This window comes from Canis lupus, chromosome 19, assembly GCF_003254725.2.
Source record: "Canis lupus dingo isolate Sandy chromosome 19, ASM325472v2, whole genome shotgun sequence".
NCBI lineage: Eukaryota > Metazoa > Chordata > Mammalia > Carnivora > Canidae > Canis > Canis lupus.
The window spans coordinates 4,109,806-4,132,674 of record NC_064261.1 but is presented as its reverse complement, the minus strand read 5'-3'; the positions used below and the strand labels follow the sequence as shown (position 1 = coordinate 4,132,674).

General features: G+C 41.2%; 1 non-coding gene across 1 annotated transcript; it reads right to left on the bottom strand.

Annotated features, from left to right (window-relative positions):
• Positions 1-5,420: 5,420 nt before the first annotated feature.
• On the bottom strand, positions 5,421-5,527 carry LOC112669347 (U6 spliceosomal RNA). Its single transcript, XR_003142189.1, has one exon. It is a non-coding gene; the product is annotated as a U6 spliceosomal RNA (small nuclear RNA).
• Positions 5,528-22,869: the final 17,342 nt, after the last annotated feature.

Genomic DNA, 22,869 nt, shown 5'->3' with positions numbered 1-22,869 from the left:
CCAAGTTGAAAGACAAACCCGAACAATCATCCTCAGTGATCCCTACTTAAGTTCAAGAAGCTTCCTGGCTTCATGAAAAGTAATATAAAAATTAATTTGTATTAACATAAAATTTCAGAAAAAGACCACCAACTTACATCTTTCCTGGCCCATATATTTGCTTCCTGACTCAGGCTTTCTTTAAATAATTGGGCTCTCCCACTGGAGTCTGGAGGTCTAGTGGCTTTCTTCTGTATATGCGACTATTTCAAATCAAGCTTCACAGTCACTATCTCACTGTCTCCTACATGAGACACAGGAAGGAGATCTAACACATTAGAACACTGCACAGTGATTTCTAACACCCATTTCCTGATTTGTGGGTAATTTTTCCCCCCAAAGTTGATTAAATGCTTTAAAAAGACAAATGTTTATTTTCTACCTAAAAACAATCCAATCAAATTTACTGCAGTATTTCCACATCCTATAAAATTCAGCCTCAACATCTATTGATCTTTCTGGACCTCAAAATGTCCTGGGTAGTTTCTAAAACCAAAAAGTTGAAGAAGTAGGATTGAAAAAAAAGAAAATAGCATCCACTTAAATATGAACGGCCACATCTAGATCACATATTCATCAGGCATTCAATAATTGCTTACTTTTAGCAAAACAAACTCGAGTGGCAATGATAGGGAAAATTATGCCTTCCATGATAAAAATATGATGCCATTGTATGATGCAAATTTTTCCAGATTTGGCAACACTCTTTTTTTTTTTTTTAACACTTTCCTTACTCTTTTCCCTCATTTCGACTCGTTGGCAATGGTCCTGAACACTGAAAGCTTGAACTCCAAAGGAAACATGTTTACTTAGCCCAGAATCAACCTGATGGTCAGGCCAAGGCTGATTCTCACACACGATGATGACGGAGTCTCCAAGTTCCTGCCTCCCTCCTGTACCTTGTAAAATTCACTTGGTGGACAACGGACAGCTATGTTTATTCCCCTAGCGCAACCAGGATTTGAAAAGCCCTTTCACTGAGAGCACTGAAAATGCTATTTAATAATAAAAAGGAGTTTAATAATAAAAGGAAATAATAATAAAGTTTAATAATAAAAAGGAAATAAGTGGAAAATATGGTAGTTGTGGGTCTCATACTGACTTTTATAAAGAAGTTGGAAATTGTCCTTTTAAAATATAAATGAATCAAATGTGTTTTGCATTTTTTTTTAAAAAAAAGCTCTTTATACAACTAAATGTTACCTTAGGTTAAATGTCTACTGCTTCTTTAGCTATTAGGTGAAGCCAAACTCATTTATGCCTTATACACTAATTTTAAACCAATGTATTAAATAAAGTAGGTTCTATATCTCTGTTAATTTTAAAAAGTCAAAAAAAATGTCTAGAGTAAAGAGGAGACAGGTCAGATTCCCTTGAGGAATATTCTCTTTAAAAGGCTCTGTTAGAAAGAAAACAACAAAACAAAACAAAACGTGGGGGAATTGAGCAATGGTCTCCTGATGTCATTAATTGTGTTGGCTGTTTGAAAAATGTACACTTAATGGAGTCTGGGTTTTGTTTAATAGCAATACTTAGGGGCCTGAGATATCTAAATATCAACTTTTTTTTCTTTGCTTTACATGCAAGCCTACACTGAAAACACTCTAATTAGGAATTTATCTTGCTCCAAGGGGCACCTGGGTCCTCAGTCCATTAAGCACCTGCTTTTGGCTCAGGTCATGATCCCGGGGTCCTGAGATGGAGCCCCAGTGGCGACCTTGGGCGTTCCACCCTGTCCTCCTGGAGCACCTTTGCATGTTCTAAGAGAAATTCCATGCAGCAGGGGACCCATTTATTTGTCTCCCCCACCTCCCCACTGTGTAGGAGCAATGCCAGGACAGGCTTTAGCCTTGTTTATCTTGATTCCCACATCGCCCACCCAGGGTCTCAACTCTGCTCTCTCTTCAATCTCAGGAGGTAGGCCAGCAAGTCCTGGATGCTGCATGGTAGTAGCTACTTCTCATGCCATCGAGACAGAGAGGTCTGGCCTGATATCTTTCCAGGCAAAGTTCTCATCTGTACATTCCTCATCCCAAGCAAGGAGGGTCCAATCTCAGGCCTCCATGTCATCAAATATCCCAAGGCTCCTCTTATACCTGAAATGGAGCCTGCAGGAGAAGGAGGTGTGCGGTGGCCAGGGGAGAAGGAGAAAGCAGACACTTAGGAAGTTTCCAAAATAAATCCACTTTTCCTGCCTCTGCCTCCTTTCCCTGCTCTGTGCATTTCCCTCTCTTTCAGAAGCACTGACACCTCCTAGCCATCTAATCAAGACAAATCTTTTATGCGGTAATTAAAATACAGCTCATCTTCAAGGAGAACAGAAAAACAAAGGCTAGAACAATTAGCTGACTGCGCCAAACAGCACGGTGCGCCCCCTCCCGCCCCCACCTGCTCCTCTCCCTCCTTCCTCCAACTGCTTGCTTTTAAGTATTTTCACAGGAAGGAAAACTTCATTTTGCTGAAAGGTAAGAAACGGAACACTTAGACTAGGAAATAGTTTAATTGAATTTCATATGAAAAATGCTTAGGACTGTTTAAGACAAACGTCAGGTTCCCTGCTCGACTGGAATCACATTAGGCAAAAAAGGGAGTCAGGGACACTTGCTAATCTGTTTGGGGTTTTTTGGGGGGGTTTTTTGTTTTGTTTTTTATTTTTTTTGTTTGTTTGTTTGTTTGTTTGTTTGCTAATCTGTTATGGTCAGGTTAGAACAGAATATTGCATTAGCATGCAAAAGGACACAGGCCAGCAATACAGGCGGAGACGAGCCCTCCCAGAATAAAGACTGTAGAGGGAAGAGGTAAATGGTACTAGTAACCACTCCGAAGGTGGAAAATGAACTTGCACCTCGTCGGGCTGTGTGGGCCTTGATTACATTAGCGCTGCTTGTGATATTATGCAGTATATTCATTTTTATTGTATTAGTTTTTGAATAGTCTGTAAAAAGGCCAGTGTTTTATTTGGCTCCCTGAGCCACCTGTCTTTTCTACAACTTCCCCTACCAGCACGTTCAAGCATTAGCATTCAGGTTTTCTAAAATCTTTTAACCATTGATGGCTGCCAGCAGTCAAATTAAATTCAAAGGGTTTAGTATAGCTCCAGGTTTTAGCTATATAATTTACTAAGAATGCCCAAAGCACTTGCAATCTAATTTGCAGTTCAGCAATGAATACCATTTCCTAACGAAATCTACCTGAAATTTCCTTTTGAGGCTCTGGAAAAAATACGCTGGTGACACCTGTGTGTCTTCCTTCTGGCGCTGACTCAAAAACACAAAACAAAACAAAACAAAACCTGCCAAGAGAACGCTATACCTTGTGCAAGGGAGCATAGGAGAAGGAATCACAGGAATGGATTTGTTTTTACTGCCAGGTTATCTGAACCAATACAGCCACTCTACATTTCTTTTTTAAATTTAGACTTTTTTTTTTTCAGTGTCTTCCAAATCCACTAATGTGCCATATCCATGAGAGCTTCACCAGCATGGACTTTACCCAAATCTTGGCTCTCTGACAGATGATTGATAGACAGATAAATGATAGGTATCGATACAGAAAAACCCAGACTTCATCATTTCATAACTGGCCGGTCTGTCTTCCACGGCAGTCCAGAGTGTCGATTCCGAATCCTAGTGCTAATTTCATTTCTGTCACTTACTCCGGAAGCACCACTGTCTCCATGTCACCCTTACGGAAGGGAAATAAAGTAGAAAGTTACTGTCACAGTGTACAGTTAATCATACACTATCGTTTTTGTCTTATAAAAAGATAGCTCTCCCTTACCTTCTCGAGATTAAGGCATGAGGAATCCTTGAAAGGTGTTTTGGGAATCTTCTGTGAAAGCTGAAAATATGTTACTTACTTTTATTTTTAACTTTAATCTCTCCCCCTCTACTCATATAGAGGAATTCCGATTCCTAGTGTCAAAGCAATAATGACAAAGCAGGGGATCCCTGGGTGGCTCAGTGGTTTAGCGCCTGCCTTTGGGCCCGGGCCTGATCCTGGAGACCCGGGATCGAGTCCCGTGTCGGGCTCCCTGCATGGAGCCTGCTTCTCCCTCTGCCTGTGTCTCTGCCTCTCTCTCTGTGTCTATCATGAATATATAAATTTAAAAATCTTTAAAAAATGATAATAATAACAAAGCAGCTAAGAGAAATTGCAGCTAACAATTGCTAGGTGAAATCTAAATTCTTACAAGCATTCCCTATCACAGAGATAATACTCACCAATGACGGAGACTATAGAAATAAAATCACCAGGCTGAGTTAATTTAGTTAACAAATGGCATAATTTGGAAGCCTGTTAGAAAAGCCAGAGGTGCCAGCTCTACCCACAACAGCGTTAATCACTCGCCATCCAGCCAATTTAAGGTAACCAGAGATCAGACCATTAAGGTATAAATTGGAAAAAGCCAAGTTCATAATGCCTCCAATGATCTACATCTGGTTGTCGATCTCTCATTTTCCACTTGATAGGCCTCTTTATACCGTATAAGAAGTTCTTGAGTTTATAAATTTTGAAAATACTAGTGGAGAAGCATATTTAATGTTTTTAAGGCCTACCAGAATATCAGCCATTGAAAGGGAACAGAGGCATCCCAAAACAAAAGGAGCAGAAGCTAAGGCCATAGGAGCAGGAGCGCCTGCCCCCAGGTCACACCTCCCATTGCTAACCCCTCTCCCCCACGCACGACTCCGCAGGATGCCTCAGGTATCCAAAAGCGTGGCAGACTGTGCAACAAAAGAGAATGCCACAATATTTTGATTTTTCATTTCCATCACCATGGAATGAAAACCATAATCTATTGAGTAAAAATGAAAGTGAACCTGCTTTTCAAGCATCCCCTTGCTCCTCAGTCCTAACCGAATGGCTCTCCACACACTTCAGCTAACAACAAGAACCCGTATTTGTTTGTAGAGCACCAGACAGAAAATTAATGTAGTCAGCTGTTCACTTTCCAATTAATTTAGTGAAGCGGCAACTAAATAATCCAATTCCATCAAGTCTGAACATAAAAATATCAGCTGCATAGCACTTGGCAACAGGAGAAGGAAGAGAAGTCACTAGCATTTTTAAATGCCCTCTACATCGGGCACTTCGCTAGGCCCTTGCACGGATCTTTTATATTTTCATCCTCATAGGAGCACAGGAAAGGAAGGAATGATTATCCCCATTTTACATAAACTCTCCTTAAGTGCAAAATTTAAATGACGTCCCCAAGACCACGGAACGAGTGTGTGGTATCGCTGGGACGAGACCCGAGGTCTCTTGGACTCCTTGAGTTAAAATGGAAATAAGGAAATGATAAAAAATCATGACACCTTATGTATGATTATTCACTACGTGAGTCTCTGGACTTAATTTTAATAATTCTGTTTTTTTTTTTTAATATGGAACGCTTCACGAATTTGTGTGTCATCCTTGCACAGGGGCCGTGCTAATATTCTCTGTATCATTCCAATTTTAGTATATGTGCTGCCGAAGCGAGCACAATTCTGTTTATTTTTAAGTGTTACATTTGCTTTGCTTCTACCTTATTCTTGGGGATAGTCATTTACTTCTTAAGAAACAAGAAGTTCATCTGTACCCATTCCTTTCTCCTCCTTCATCTGCACCCTTTCCTTCCTTCACTGGCTCGTTTAGATCTCCCAGAGATCCAGGCAAGTCAAGATCCCCATATGACTTGATGGGAATTAATGAATTGTGTTTAATGAAAAATTAATTCTGAATACAGATTGTTACACTTTATGGACACTTCTCATGTGCGTTTGTGATTAGAATAACTTTACAGAGGATTAAGGCCCAATAAAACCCCACAAGATGTACAGTGAATGTGTCAGACATCTAAAAATTCTTGAGAAAGCAATTATACTGAGTGCTGTCTAATAATAAATCCAAATGGACAGCTCTGGTACGAACCGCGTATCCTAACAACACTACCCCCACCTGACTCTGCATTGCAATCTTTGCTAGACTCTCTGCAAAAGAACAGATGTTCTGCTTTGGGTTGAGAAATCAACAGTTACCATTCATATGTTCCAAAAATTCAAGGGCCTAGTGCTGCTGTTTTAAGGATGCTAATTAATTCTAGCCCTTATGCTCCAATATTCTTGCAGTTTCAATCAACCGCATTCTCATAGGACTTTGGTCCCAGCGTCTCCTTTGAAAGCCTGTGGGGAAAAGCAACTAGGAAGTGTACACTCCACGGACCTGGGGGGAAAGAAAAGGATTCATCTGATATGCTCTGATTTCGTCTGTTTCTCATAATGTTCTCATTGCCTTCCTCTCTGTGTATTGATTTGAACAGGTAGGCCCAGCCCAGACGACAAATTTAATTGAAATCAAACCTGGAGATGCCTTTGGTCATACTTTTTTTTTTTTTTTTTTTCCCATTTATTCGCCACTGAAACACAGGAACACAGACTAATTTTGGAAGCTGCATAGAAAGAGCTATTTACTGAATCTGCTTCTGGGTTTGTTTATGTCTTTGTTTTTATGTCTGGTGTTGACTGTGCATAACATCCAGCTAGGAGCGGGGTAAAAATGCAGGTTCCTGGGCTTCACATCATACAGATTGGTAGATCTGTGAAAGTACTGGGGTATCTGCAACCTTTACCTAAAAGCCCTACTCTGAAGCAGATGATCTGGGGGACCTCGGGAAGTGCTGTGTTCATCCACATGCACGCCTGGACGTGGGTGTTAACAATCCCTGCGACCTTGGCCCCAGATGAGAGAGGCTCCAGTGAAAACAGTGCCACGAAGCAAGTCTGGCATTAAGATCCCACTCCACTTACTTTAACAGATCCTGTTCTGCTCCTGGCCCCACAGACATCCTTCACGCCAGAGTTTTCCATAGCGTCCTATGGTTTGAATCACCTAGGGTATGACAATCCCTGGAACCTCAGACAGAGTCCAGTGATTTGTTTTTTTAACAAGCATGCCAGGCAAATGTTACGTACCCTAAAGTTCGCTGCATAACACCAAGGCAAGTATGCCCAGGGAAAGAGCATCAGCTGAGGAGTCAGCCAGATGTGGGTTAGAACCCCAGATATTTTACTTATTACTGCCTGACTTGGGTACGTTCCTTAATCTTGACTTAATTTCGGTGAGCTTTGGGTCCCTCCCTGTAAATTTGGGACAGCTCCAAATTGTCGTGAGAATGTATGTCAAAATGCAGAGCACAGAGTACAAATCTGAAGACAGAAAGAGCAAGGGTTTTCACATTTGTATGTTGCCCACTCATCTGAGGAACAGGGCCTGCCATCCTTTCCAACAATTATTCGCATGAGTTGATATACAAGATTCTTTTGTTGTTTTGCTCAAGGAGGGCAAGGAATTATTTTTTGTTTTAGGAGAGTCTGGGAGGGAGAAATGAAGAACACAGGGAAGGTAATAAGGGACCTATTCCCGCCCTGCCACTTGGCTTCATATGGTTCCTCAAGTCAGAGAGGACAAGGTCTGAAGGAGCTGTGTTCTTTTTCTTAAAGATTTTATTTATTTATTCATGAAAGACACAAAGAGAGAGAGGCAGAGACATGGGCAGAGGGAGACGCAGGCTCCATGCAGGGAGCCCGATGTGGGACTTGATCCCGGGTCTCCAGGATCAGGCCCTGGTCCGAAGGCAGATGCTCAACCACTGAGCCACCCAGGCTGCCCCTGAAGTAACTGTTTTCTAAAGCGACTTTTGTGACTGTATACCCAAGTTGTGATGTTTTAGGGCCCAAGTGAGGCAAAGAAATGGAAGAGAGCCATTCTCCATTTCGGCGGAGAATCCCCTGACACTCAGAAGCCTAAAGATGGGCATGAGTAGAACCAAAAGGCAGCACTTAGCACCAGTATCAGTGGCCTCACAGCTGCCACCATGACCAAACAGACATCTGAGATTGCAGAGGCCCCCGTCCGATGGCTCTGAGGGCTGGGAGCCAGGGGGTCGCCGCAGAAAGCAAGCAGAACAGTCCATAATGCTGCTTAATTTCTAAAGCTGAGAATTCAGTTGTCAGGTACATGCCCAGCTTCACCTGCGGCCCCACACACGCCTGGAGAGGTCTTAAAAAAAGAAAAAAAAAAAAAAAGAGGATAAAAAAATGCCTATTATTGGTCCCAAGGGGGACCAGCTCAGCAAGAGCAGAGAGAAGTTAATGAGTTTTTTTTTTCTTTGCCAGAACTAAATGTCCAAATAAAAGCTCCAATGGCGTTAAGGATCATTTCTACATGGGCTTCGTTGTCAGTGACCTCAAACAAATTATTTTACCCTATATATGATACAGTCTCCTCATCTGTGAATTAGCCTACCTGAGAGATGCTCCAGGCTTAACATCTGAGGGTAAAAATAGCTCAGGATGATACCTAGAAAGCATACAAAAGAGTCAAAAATTAAGGGTTTGGTCTATAGCTGATGGTCAAGGGGTGGTGGAAAGGGAGGTGGGCGGGGGGTGGGGGTGACTGGGTGACAGGCACTGAGAGAGGCACTTGATGGGATGAGCACTGGGTGTTATACTATATGTTGGCAAATTGAACTCCAATTAAAAATAAATAAATAAATGCTTTTAAATTAAAAAAAGTAAATCTTTCACCATCATAAAAAAAAATAGCATTGCTGTCTGTGAATTAGATTGTATTCAGAGGGGTGGTAGGAAGAACACAGAAACTGGGGGTTTGCTCTGCCAATAGCAAGCTGAGCAACCTTAAGCAGGTCCTTTGCTCTCTGTGAGCCTCACTTTCCTCCTCTGTAAAGGGAAGGGGTCTATTTTGTCCGTCACGTTCAAGGTAGATGTCAGGTCTTGAGAAAGGCAACTAAAAATACGATCTCTTTGTGATGCCAAGGGAGTTTCATCACCCCACACTTACAAGAACCCAAATGTTGACTGAGATCTTCTGTAAGCAAAAAGAAACACTGAAAAGCCTTGTCAGGCATTCTGTAGTCGGTTGGTAATGCAGATTGGAATGTGTCTATCTTGAGCAGACCCAGATGTTTATGCCATTTGGATGTGTGTTAAAATGTTAATGCTTCACTTAATGAGATGCATCCAGGCCCCTTTCTGGCAGTAGAGCCACAGTGAAGGGGGGTGGGGGGAGAACGGGACAGTGTAGCCTCACAGGGACAATGGCACCCTGCAGTCACCAGTTTATTGATGACACTGGTCATTAGCGTTCAGTCCTCTGTGTTAATTCATTAGGTCATCAACAAATATTTACTGTGTACCTTTCCTAAGCTAGGCACTGTGCGAAGATGTGGGGAACGCAGAGTGTGGTACCCTGGCCTTCCCCCAACGTGAAGTCTCGTTTGAAGAGACAGGTATCCAAGCAATTATAAAAACAAGGCTGAAATAATTAATTAATTAATTAATTAATTAATTAATTAATTAAAAACAAGGCTGTTTCTGACAAGCGTCACGTGATTCTAGGCAATAAGTACCATTTATCCAGAGCATTCTAAATTTATCCAATTTTTTTTTTCAGCTGAATGAGGCATCAACTGTTGATGGAGTGCCCCAAGGTCTTTCCAGTGAACCTGGAATTTGGGCCTTTGAGGCAGATGGAATGGAGGCAGGTAAAGAGAGGAAGGACCCAGAGGAAGCTGACTTTAGGAAGGGAAATTAGCATAAACAGTGACACTGAGCCGGGAAATCCCAAAGCCACCAGAACAAAGCAGGTGAAATCCGACAGTGTTGCTCAATGCGGGAACCACCTCCAGGTCCCCACTCACTATTTCTGTGCCTCACAAAGAGGATCCCATCCAACTGATTATTATAAACAGCTCCCTGACACCAAGTGCTTGTTTCTTTAACCAGAATTAATCATTTCATTAACTTAAGTGGTTAGTTGCCAGACTACAGTCCAGAGATCTGTAGATCCAATCTTTCCAGTAACACCAGGCAAAAAAACAAACACCTCACTCTTGCTCACATCCAGTAAGAAGAGAACAGTGTGTGGCCCCACTGCGCTCTTAGTGTTAGGTGGACCTTTGGCCTTTAGCCAACCTGATAGCCATCAGGGCAGGAGCAAGAAAGGGGCCAAAAGGCCAAACCAAGGGGCTTCCCACTGGAAAACAGATTGACCTCTCTGGATGGAGCAGTATGTCATGGCTCTGCTGAGCATGGAAGAGATGCTGCTAACCATTGGCCATTGGTGATACCCTATCCCTACTGTGAACGTTCCTTGCAAACTACAAAGACCTTTAAAATGACATCAGCAGCCGCTGGGGCTGGAAATAAACTCAGGATTAATACCAGCCAGAAATGTAAACATTAGGATAAGCAAATATGTTCCCCCAAAGAGATAGCCTTCAGACCATACATCTAGCCATACCCTCCCTCACAACTGAGTTGAATTCATCTTATTTAATAAGTGCGAGCCTAAAACAATCCTCATTATTTTATATATTTTTCTGTAGTTGGAGTGCTTTAAATCATACAAAGCTTTTTACAAACAAATTACCTTCTTTGCCAAGTTTCTATTTCAATGACCTTCCATAACACGGCAGGTCTATTATTTTAAAGTTTGGTGTTTTTCCTTCACCTTACACATTCCACCCTTTGACAAGTTTCTCTCAATTGGCAGTTTCTATTTATATTTCAACATATTAGTATAACAAATTTAAATAAAGTCCTCCACTTGTATCATTAATTAGCATTTGGCAATGGGCCTGATTATATGCCCTTGGCAGCAAAATGATTTAAGTATCTAAAAGGTTATTTTTATCATTTATTAAGAATGCCTGTTAGCAAACTATTCCCGCCAACTTCTCAACGAGGATTCTGCAGATTCCAGTGCAGCTCTTGACATACCTCTCCAGGTTCTGCTGAGTAACTGACAGTCGGTGTGGTCAGTTTTTCTAACAAATGAGGAAAGCCTGTCTGAATAAAAGGAAGTTTAAGTGATAATAATAATAATAATAATAATAATAATAATTTAAGTTTAAATGATTTAAGATAATTTTGCTAATCTCTGCTGGAATTTGAGGAAACAAAATTTTCCCCTCATCTTTGACAGTTTAGCAAAATATGAACTGGGCTTTATTTAACCAGCAGAAGTCCTAATCTGTACTCTTCCAACTAAGAAGCTGAATATATCTCTTCAAACACCCTGACTGAATATGAACTGCACGAAGCCTGGAAAATTTTTGCTTTATAGCTATGAACTCTCATTCCTAGGTCTCCGGCTTACTGGGTATTTCCAGAAACTAGCCCAGAGCCTGGAATATGAGTGCTCAGTAAATATCTATTACATAGGGGTGCCTGGGTGGCTCAATCAGTTGAGCAACCAACTCTTGATTTCAGCTCAGGTCATGATCTTGGGACTCGAGCCCCGCATCCAGCTCCTCAGTCAGTGGGGAGTCTGCTTGAGATTCTTCTGTCTCCTTCTCCCTCTCCCCGTCTCCCTGCTCACACGCTCTCTCTAAATAAATAAATAAAATATTTTTTAATTTTTTTTTTTTGTAAATTTATTTTTTTTTGGTGTTTAATTTGCCAACATATAGAATAACACCCAGTGCTCATCCCATCAAGTGCCCCCCTCAGTGCCTGTCACCCAGTCACCCCCACCCCTTACCCACCTCCCCTTCCACCACCCCTAGTTCATTTCCCAGAGTTAGGAGTCTCTCATGTTCTGTCTCCCTTTCTGATATTTCCCACTCATTTTTTCTCCTTTCCCCTTTATTCCCTGCCACTATTTTTTATAGTCCCCAAATGAATGAGACCATATAATGTTTGTCCTTCTCCGATCGACTTATTTCACTCAGTAATAAAATCTTTTTTAAAAAATCTGTTATGTAATAAAGGGAAGAATATCAATTGCCTGTATGCCTCTAAAGAGAGAGAGTGACTTAAAAATTATGTGAGTTGGGGGCACCTGGGTGGTTCAGTCAGTTGAGCATCTGACTTTTGATTTCGGCTCAGCTCATGATCTTGGGTTGTGAGATGGAGTCCCTTGTTGGGCTCCATGCTGAGTATGGAACCTACTTGGGGTTCTCTCTCTCCATTCCTCTCCCTCTGCCCCACCCCACCCTCTCTCTCTCACTCTAAAAAAAATTAAATAAATAAGTAAAAAATGAGGCCAATTGCCATATGTTTTGTATTTGTTTGTGATTCTATTTAAATATGAGATACAACTGTAAGACCTGAACAGTATGGAGGAAAAATTTTTGGAGCAAGCAATGTAGTAAACTTTGGAAAATCAGCCACGGTGATAGCATATTTTCAAGATCTTCCAAAAATTAATATACATACTGTATAAAATGAATAAAAATATCCATTTGCTGTGGCCCTTCCAGGCACAGTGTTTTGTGGTTTTCTGACTTATCAGGAGAATTAGAAACAATGTTCCATGAAGACAATGCTTTGGTGACTAGAAGAAAGACCTGAGTGTTGCAAATAGGGAATTTGATCTACTGGAGACTCTCCTGGGCTTTGGGCTTATAAATATGGATTTATTGAGCAAAGAGATTTAAGACAGGAAGACTTCCTTCAGGGAACTTACAATCTGGTGGCTTTCAATAAGAGTCTTAGGAGGAAGAAAAGAAAAATAGGGACATGGAGAGAAAATCTGTGTTTCAAGAAAACCTTCAAGAAAGAAAGAGAAACTAGAAACATCCAAGAAATGCCAGAGGGGAAACTATGTAATAGAATCCATTTAACACCTGGAAGAGCCTGAAACTCCAGGAAAGAAAAAAAAAATGTAATCCACCTCCACTTTCAGTCGTAAGTACACTGTCATTCAATTTTAGCAAAATGAAAAAGAAAATCCAAATATGGAAGGAAATGAAAATAGGCCTATGCCATATTGTGAATAAAATATTCATCAGTCAAACAAAAATTCATAATCAGAAGCTGGCTACTTTTCAAATATAGTTCAACAGTGAATGAGGTGAATTTTAGATTATGTGTGTGGAAGAGGCTTCAAATGATTCCCTCAATATCAACACTAGGTTTTGTAAACACAGACAAGACATTCTGCAGGCATATTGGGACCCCTCCATCTTGGGCAATGCCCACCTCATTAGTCACAGAGTCTCAGTTTTCTTACGTTTCTTTAGTGCTACTGAACAGTAAATGGTTGAAGAAAGGTAAAACCATCAGACTAATGGATGACGTGGGCAAGCCCTCCCTGTGAAAAAAGAGGAAAAGATGGAGAAAAGTCTTTATTCTACGTGCCAGATGCTGTATTAAGTATCTTATATGCGTTAGCTCTTTTAATCCTTACAACAACCCTGAAAATTAGTATTAATGGGAATATTATTTCTATTTTTGGAGATAAAAGACTTAAGAACCACAGGGATTTACAGTGCTCACAATGCTAGCCATTAGTGGAAATAAGATATGAACACAAGTCATTTGGGTTAAAAATATGGCTTCACCCAACTAGCCACGCGGCACCCTTAAAAGGGAAAAGTTCAATAAAACCACCACATGTACTCATTCTGAACTACAAATATGCCTTCAGTCTTGTATCCCCTTCGTTATGCCTGAGTGAGTGCTACCAGTGGCTACCACTCGGTTGCAACTATAACATGTGCTCTAGAAGTGATATTCATACATCCGCATCACGCCCTTTGGGAACACTTTTTAGGTAGCTCTCGTGTGAAGCAAATATTGTATTTGTCTTGTGGTATCAGTCACCTCCACCACCACCAATGCCACCACCAGTTGTATCTTACTATTCTCTACAGCCGCTAACACAGTGCCTTGCAAATAATTGGCAGTAGATGGTTGATGATTTGAACCAAAATATAGTAAAGATATTGTCCTGAATTATAGGATAAGGCAGCAGGGTCCGCATCATCTTTGATTCAAATAATTATTGAGCACCAGCTGAGTGCCAGATGACAGTCATATTTCCTACATTCATGGCATTTAGTTTTTCTACAACATCTTTTAAATAGTAAATGGGACCCCATCATTTATATTATCATTATGGTCCTCTATATCTGGAGACACAGTGGCATTTGATATTTTTAACTTTTGCCATTTAGAGCTACAGGTCAGTACTATGGATGAGTCCAGGAAGTATTTTCCATGTGACATCCCCCCACACACACATTGGGAAGGTAGAAATGTAGACATTTTAACCTAGAATCTTTTCAATTATGAAAATCCAATTCTTGAGTTACATGGGGGCATTGCAGGTTTAGAGGAAAGTGGGAAATCTGAAACCATATCAAGATGCTTTGTGATTTACCCCCTACCATGCTCAGATTTCCTCCCCACCTCCTGTGGGAATTCTGAGAACGCCAGTCCCTGCGTAATTCAATCCGCTGGTTTTCCATCCTTCTCCCTTCTTTCCCATGTGGCCACTGCAATGTGGCCATTCTGGTTGTTAAAATCTACAAATCCTTGGGGACGTAATTAAGGAGGCATGAGATGCTTTCATCACAGGGAAGTTCATCTGTTGCAGCTCTACTGCTGTTCATGCAGGTTAACTACTTGGTAGTCCTTTCATGTCCCAGAGTCAATCTGTGTTTAAAGGATGGAGGTGAGTGGGCAGGACAGGGCAGTTTATCTTCACTGCCTTCTCATTTATGATTGCATTGCTCTCTCACATAGCACTACCTCAGCTGATCAAAATCAGGGACCACATATCATCAGAGTCATTGGGATGAAAGGCAAAATACATTCTTTGTTCAATCTACATAAGAGTATTTAAAATAATCATGGCAATAAATCTGATGGAAATACGCGAACATAGAAATGGCTTATTCCAGAGCAGGAATGACTGTCTTCTTTTTCTGCTAGCTTCCCACAGCAGTCACAGACATCTTTGCAATATATGAATATTCTCAATTATCAGATCAGTCTGTAAAATTGTGTCAGTTCACACACTCTGCCTGCAGCCAACACATCTGTGCTTGATTTCAAGCAGGGAATGGCCAGTTTTCAGCAGGAGAAGTTCAGCTCCATTCTACTTCCTGACATAAGGCCATAACCCTTTGAAAGTCTTCGGCATGGAGATGTTATACTAAAATAGCGTTCATCCAAATTGTGCATTCTCTCTGTCCTTCCCAAAATTCAACACAATCGGAATTTATTAGGTGCCTATCATGTTCCTATAGGGTCAAAGTGAGAAGCTGGCAAAATGAAAACAAAAGAGGCAGAGCTGGGTAAGGCCTCGGGGAGCTGGACTAGAAAAGATGCAACCCTGAAAGAAATCCTAAAGATTTCTCAAAATACCAGAAACCAAACCCCTGAAATCAAACGAGAACAAAATATTGAAAGCAGAAATTTTTCCATCCCTTGAAAAGACATGAAAAGTCAATCAACATAAATGTGACAGCCCAGGACCCTTAACACAGAAAACCTGAAGCAAAAATCTGTGCCAGGAAGACAGATGGAATTCATCAGTCCTTTCAGTTTCCTGAAATACACAGAGCTCTGCAAACTACCCCTCTGAACTATGAGAGGAAAATCATTTAGCACAGTCATTAAATGCAAGAGCCATAACGTGTCTAACAACCACGTAGAGGTGACATAATTCTACTGAAAAATACCCAGGACATCTCAAACTTTGCTGGCACACTGAACAACAACAAAACACTGGACAGGGTTTCCACACAATGCTGAAAAGCTGCCTGTTTCACCCAAAGCTACCATGAAAACACCATCAGCCCCAACTTAGCACCATCTGATAAGCACGTGATCGGAAGTGACTTAGTGGAGAATGGTAATCCATGTGCCAAGAAAATAGACACAGGTCTCATTAAACGGTGGAGGTGGTGGGGGTACTGGGGGCAGAGGGGGAGATTTGGGTGGTTTCTCCATTTTGAGACCCAGATATGGCTTTTCTAGGGGTCTCCACATAGAGCATTTTTGCTGCAATAAAACATTGTCTCTGAACAAGCCATCCCAGCACACAGCAGCAGGAACTGACAAAGCCTGGAGTCCAGTGGAGGCCACCTCCTCACACTGTTATATTATCTGTGACCAGTGGCCAGTGTTGCTATGACAACTTTTCAAAGTAGCCTTATCGAGGACCAAAAAAAAAAAAAAAAAAAAAAACCCAAAACACACACACAAAAAACCAAACCTCCAAGTACAGATTATGCCTACTGGACATGAAAGAGCTGGTCAGTTCAGTGAAGGGTAAATGGTCAGGACAGCTCTTAAGCAATATTTAGAAGCCCTCCACCCCTCAATTTTAAAAAAAACTGTCCGATATCTTCACCTATAGTGTCATGAAAATATATAGAAGTTTCTTTGTAAACTTTAATACAATAATTACGGAGGACCCCACAAGGTTGCCCTTTCTGGTTCCTAGGACCGAAATGCCATTCTCTCTGTCCCAGTACAAGCATCTCACATTGCAGGAGATTTTTATAGCCCACTTAATATTCAAGCCCCATGAGGGGGGACCTTTGATGCACAGAACCAAGTGGAAAGGGGAGATGAGAAAGTCCCCTTCTCACAGTGACTCCACGGTCAAGGGCAGGCGACCAAAATAAGATAGATAATAAAGGACTTTGCTTCCTTTTCCAATTCTACCAAGAAAAAAATTACTTCCCTCAGTAATTATTTATTTTCCTGTTTGCACACGTGGTTCTCATGATAATTGCTAACTTTGTGAAATGTTAGAACACTGACACTTATGTAAAGCAAAGTGCCTTTTGACATTTATGAAGTGCTGATTCTCTATAAATATAGAAAAGTGGTAATCATCACAAGAACTACTCAATGGAATAGATCAATAGCGAAGACAAATACTCTTCTTTCATTGAAATTCAGAAGGCAAAAAATAGGCCATTTTTCATCTCTTGGATAAACTAGTGCATTCTGTGACTTGCCAAATAAGATTGAAGATCAGAGCTATGACACGGACACAGGGAAACTTTAGGAAGAAAAGAATCATAGGTCAACTTGGTCTATTTCCTCTCTTCGTATAGATCTATATATAGATATATGTGTGCAAACACCTCTGGAGACAGATAGTGGTGGCTATACTGTCATTCACCTTATGAGCTCTTATTAAAAAAAAAAAAAACACTGATTGTGGGCAGCTTGTAACACAACATAAGCAACGATATCTATCACAAAATTGCTGGAAAAGCAGATAAGCTTCGAAGAGTGATTTGGGGCATATTAAGTGTGAATTGTGCTTTCATTTTCCGGTGACATTTCTTTTTCCTCACAACCATAGAATAGTGCCGGGGAAGGCACAGTGTTCATTGACACCTCTGTGCAGAGCACACGTAGTCCAAGTCAGAAGCTACTCAAAGGACTGAAAGGGCGCATTTACGTTTATTGGCCAGTTCAAGTCTCATTAGGCTAGCCCACAGTTTGAGGGAGTCCAAATATCTATGAACCAGAAAGCAAGCACCAGCCAGCAGAGGCCATGCCCATCTCGTGAACTCACCCCGAATGCTGAGCTCGTTTTAGCATCTGATACATCTAGTGTGGCTCTCCAACACCTCCTTACACCACCTTTCATCATATTTTAATACTTCAAAGGATCAGGGATCTGATTGCTATCCATAAGGTTTCAATCCCACATGGGCGTTATAGGCCTCTGAAAATATGCCAAGAACCATCATTCATTTATTGAACAAATGGAGCACCTACCCTGCTGGTGTCTATCAGAGTGTGTGGCATCATTGTCAAAAGTGTAGACTCTGGACCTGGGCTGTCAGATTCAAATCTTGGCTCTGCCATTTGCTTGTTAGGGTGGCCTTAGACAAGTTAACACTTGACCGATCCGTGCCTCAATCTCCTCAACTGTAAAATGAGGATAATAGAAATGCCTACTTCCTACGAATTCTGTGAAGATAAAGGAGTCAATACATGTGAGGCATCTTGACAGTGCCTCGTATACACTGGTATCAGCTCTCTCGTCTTACCAAAAAGATGCTGAAGTCCAGGCATATGGCGAATTAGGAGCTCCTGGTTTCATGTTCCTTATGTGGTCTGGTCTGTATGATTTACTTCTCAACACCAAAGAAATAAACCAAGTAGGGCATTCTTCTATTTTTTTTTTCTACTTCGCCTAAGGTATCCAACTAAGTGTTTAATAAACTGTTAATTCTCTCAGTCTTCCCAAAGCTATTTACCATAACTAATCTCATAGTCCATTAGGACAAACTGAAAAAAATAATAATAATAATTTGCTTCAACTTCAAAAAGGCAATACTCTAACCTTTCAATTTATTATGATTATTGTTATTTGACATTTCTTGATCATTTACTCTATGCAAGACATTATGGAAGCACTTTCTAAATCTTAAACTTCTCTTAATTCTGACAATCCCATGAGGTAGGTGTGAGTTGCCCCAGTTTATAGGTGGGGAAAGTAAAGTTGATAAGGACCATGTGCCTCACCTAAACCCACACATGTAATAGAGTAACACTAGCTATCATAACAAACAAGCCCCCAAGTCCCAGTGGCTCACCAAAGTACAGCACTGTTGCTCATGTTGCTCATGCTGCCAGATGCAGCAGTGGCAGTAGAGGTGTACCTACTGCCACTCCCGGATAAGTGGGAGCTGCCACAAAGTCAACTTCAGAAAGACCCAGGCAACTTCTATCCCTTCAGTTCTCTTCCCGCCCATCCCCTCACCTTGGCGCTCCCCCTTCCCACCCCCTCGCCATCTGCATTCAGCTGGCTGAAGGGGAAAGGGAGTGGGGATCACACATGGAAAGTGCATACCTGGCGCATGCCTGCAAGTGGGAAGCCCTGCTCCTGCAGCTCACATGCTAGCAGTCAGAAGTCAGTCACATGGCCACAGCCAAACAGGGAAGGCTTAGAAACGTGGCCAACCTGTGTGCTTGTACTCACACTGCCAGGTCCGGAGCCAGACCCACGGGGCTTCAGAGCCCATACTCTTTGCCTCCTACAATAGTCATATCTGCATCACCTTTCAGATTTCCCTGCCTCGCTCTGCCAGCCAACTCACTTTTCAACAGACTGTAAGGCTAAGTCACTCAATCTAAACTTATACTTGTAAAAAAAATAAGTTTTTAAAAAGTTTTATATATATCTAGTTGTGTATAGCTATTTACCTGACATGGTTTATTTAATCTCATCAAGAAAACAGTGGAGGGGCGCCGGGGTGGCTCAGTCGGCCAAATGGCCAACTCTTGGTTTTAGCTCAGGTCGTGATCTCAAGGTCAGGAGATGGAGCACCCCACACCCCTGCTGCTCTCTTTCCCTCTCTAAATGAATAAATAAAACCTTAAAAAAAAAAAAAAGAAAAGAAAACAGTGAAGAACACTCTATGACTTCTATTTACATATCTTAATCTCTCACCAGTCTTTCCAGAAACAAGGACCATTTCTGACTAAAACGGTACAACTTCCACAGGGATTCCAAATTGTTGCCATCTCTTCAAAGTCCATGTCAAAATATTACTAGTAATTGTTAGTAAATTTAAACTTAGTAAATTTACTAAATTTAAATTTGTGACATATGAGATTCCCATTACGTGTAGGATGTCTGTTTAGTCATACTCACACCCATGTCATTGGATTGCTGTTTTTTAAATAAGGAAATAAAAAGACACATTGATGACCCACCTTATCAATAAGTAATAAACATTATGAGAGGACTTTAAGAACGATCTGAAGTCTGTTATGTTGATGCTACACTCAAAAAAAATTGAAAAAAACTGATGACAAACAGCAAAGATCATTATAGTCAATGCAAAGCTACACAATAATAAAACATTAGGGAAAGCTTCAGCATGTACAAAATAGCACCATAAAAGTCTTACAAACAGCCCATACATCATGTAAGAGCCTTGAATCTGATTGGTTAATTCTTCTATGTGAGCAGCACACTATTGAAAATCAATTCAAGAAACTTATCAATTCCTAAAAATAGAAGCTATTCCAATGTTCAACTATTGGAAAACTTCTATTAGCATCATTATTTCCATTCACCAAATACTTTCAGCTTTCTACCTTCCTAATGAAGGGTAGGAGTCATTTCTATACCATCCTTGAAGTTGGGCATGACTGTATGAGTTGCTTTAGTTTATGGAATGTGAGTAGAAATGACAATCATCATGTCCAGGCAAGAGATTGGAGAATGAGTACCTGATGTTGCTACAACCCCATTTTCCTGCTCTGGTGGAAATGGCCATAAATTCTGTGGTTTCTTCAATCAAAAGGTGGGCTCTTCCCTTCCTTTTGATGCTGAACTGGCTCTATGACTTCCTTTGACCAACAGAACGTGGTGAAAGTGACGATGTCACAAGGACGATGTCCTCAAAAAGCCTTAAACCTTTGCCTCTCATTCTTGCTTGGAACAATGCTGCCATGTATACAAGCCCAGGCTAGAATCCTTGAAGATTCAAATCTGGGCGGTTAAAGAGATCAGCCATCCCAGCTGCACCAGCAGTATCAGTGGACCCCACACGTGTGATTGAGGCCACCCGGCAGCAGCCAGTCCCCAGCCAACCACTAACTCACCAACTAACTGCAGCTGCATAAGTGATCCCAAGAAAGAAAAGCAGAGCTGCCCAGCTAAGCCCAACCCAAGGCACAAAATAGTGAGCAAACACATACTTGTTTTAAGCCACTGTGTTTCAGAGTTGTTATGTAGCAACACGTAAACCAAGGCACCACCATGGTCAACTGGAGAAGCAGATACTGAGCTTCCTTCAGCCTGGATCTCTGGATGAGGAGGACAGAGCAGAGGCCCTTAAAATGTGTAATAGGAGTAAGAGAAAAGACTGTCATTGAAGCCACTGTAATTTTGAAGTTGTCCTTTCCCATAGCATAACCTATCCTCAGAAATCAGTGGAACCTATCCTCAGAAATCAGTATCAACAAGTGAAATTCTGCTCTGCCAGAAAACTGAAATGTGAGGTCAGGGAGTGGACAGAGAGGAGACCATTATCAGAAGCTCCACGGATGACAATCTCTATCCATGATGACACAATATTTAGTGAAATAGCCACCCGTGAAAATTCAGAAGCAACAATGTGCCAGATGAATATGTAGCTTAAGGAAGAATGACGAGGACGAGGAACAAAGTCCCCCAGGGCCCACCCGGTGGGCACTTAGCACGAACAAGAGAGAGACCTCCCCTTTTTAGGACACTAAACTGTTGGTAGTTGATTGTTATCGAGCATGTCCTGACCAATACAACCTATGAGCCATTCTTAACTCTAAAGTCATGTCTGTCTGCACTGAAAGAGGAAAGACACCAAGTCATTGCTTTACTTTGACCTATAGAGAAATGTTCACCAACAAAGTGAACAAGAGCAATAATGAACTGGGACATACAGCATTTGGCTCTGGAAAGCCATGAATAGGAAATAGCAGCCAAACCTTCAAAACAACCTGACTTTCTTGACTTAAAGCATCTGGTAGCCTCAGAAATACAGGGCTGCAAATAAAGAGAAGCCCAGATATTGGGATTTTTCTTCCCTTTTTAATATTCTTATGCCCTGACTATGGAAAGTTCTTTGTCATAAGCAACAGCAATGGAGAAAACACAACTTAAAAAAAAAAAAAAAAAAGGAATTCTGTCTTTTTTTTTTTTTTAATTTTTTATTTATTTATGATAGTCACAGAGAGAGAGAGAGAGAGGCAGAGACGCAGGCAGAGGGAGAAGCAGGCTCCATGCACTGGGAGCCCGACGTGGGATTCGATCCCGGGTCTCCAGGATCGCGCCCTGGGCCAAAGGCAGGCGCCAAACCACTGCGCCACCCAGGGATCCCGAATTCTGTCTTTTTATCAACATTTAAGACATTTACAGTTAGGGTGTTATGTAGAATGGAACTCAAAAGAGATGGCTTTGTTGTTGTTTTTTTTTATTATTATTTGAATTTAGAGGTAGTTTAGAGAAATGTGATTTTTTTTTTTTTTTGTAAGACTATAGGACATAGAGGAGCAGGTAAAAATTTACAGTGATTCTTAGACCTACCCCAGATTTCCTGTGATATTTTTATAGACCTGACCTCCACTCAACCTTTTCTCCTTCTGGAACTGCAACCACCATACTTGAAGTGTGCAAAAGAGGACTTAGATATCAGCAGGTACTCCAGGTGGGGGAGTGAGATTTAAGTGCAATTGATATCAGGCATCAGATAAATCTCAACCAAGGGAATGAGTCTGTCCCTTCTCAAGCAGCAGGCTCAAACATGCCCAGATCTGGGATTGATAGATGTGTGCCGCTGTTTCATATACACCAAGGTGACCCCATTCACTCAGCCTGCCATAGCAATGATTCTTGAATAAATGTCCCCAACTGAGAAAGAAGTGCAAAAAGTGAATCTAACAAGCCAGACTCATCATGAGAATCAACATCCCTGAGCTCCAATGACTGAACCAAGCCAGGCCAACCGCAGGGAGCCCAGGACTTCATCAGTTCCACTTCATGAAGCAACAAATAGGAGTCCCCTCCCTCTCAAAAGCCCTGCTGATTCTCGGGGAAATGGGCATCCCAATATTAATACCAGCTGGGTATTAAAGAAAGAAAATATTAAAGAAAGAAAATATCAGTTATCCAAGAAGACTACCAGGACTGGCTACCGGTAGGGAAAGGGCCCTGGATAAAGCAAATAAACCCAAGGAAGGAAAAATTAATACTTCAGAAGAAGTAAGAACACAATGAGTCATGCTAAACTATTTGACCGCTTAATTGGGAAAGAGTTGAATGCAAGCTTAATGAAATTTGAGAAGTGACGTATTTATGATTCAAAGGCATGTTTTTTTCCCCCAACAAAATGGCACCAGCACAGAAAACATTCCCATGTAATGAGGATTAGAAAATATCTATTTTTTTAAATAGCATTTGCTGCAGGCTGAATCACTCTTCTCTCGTTAATAACATGGGTAGTTGAGAGATATGGGGCTTATTGATGCTGTATGGTTAGCAACTTGTGAGGTGTCTGATTCTGGTATT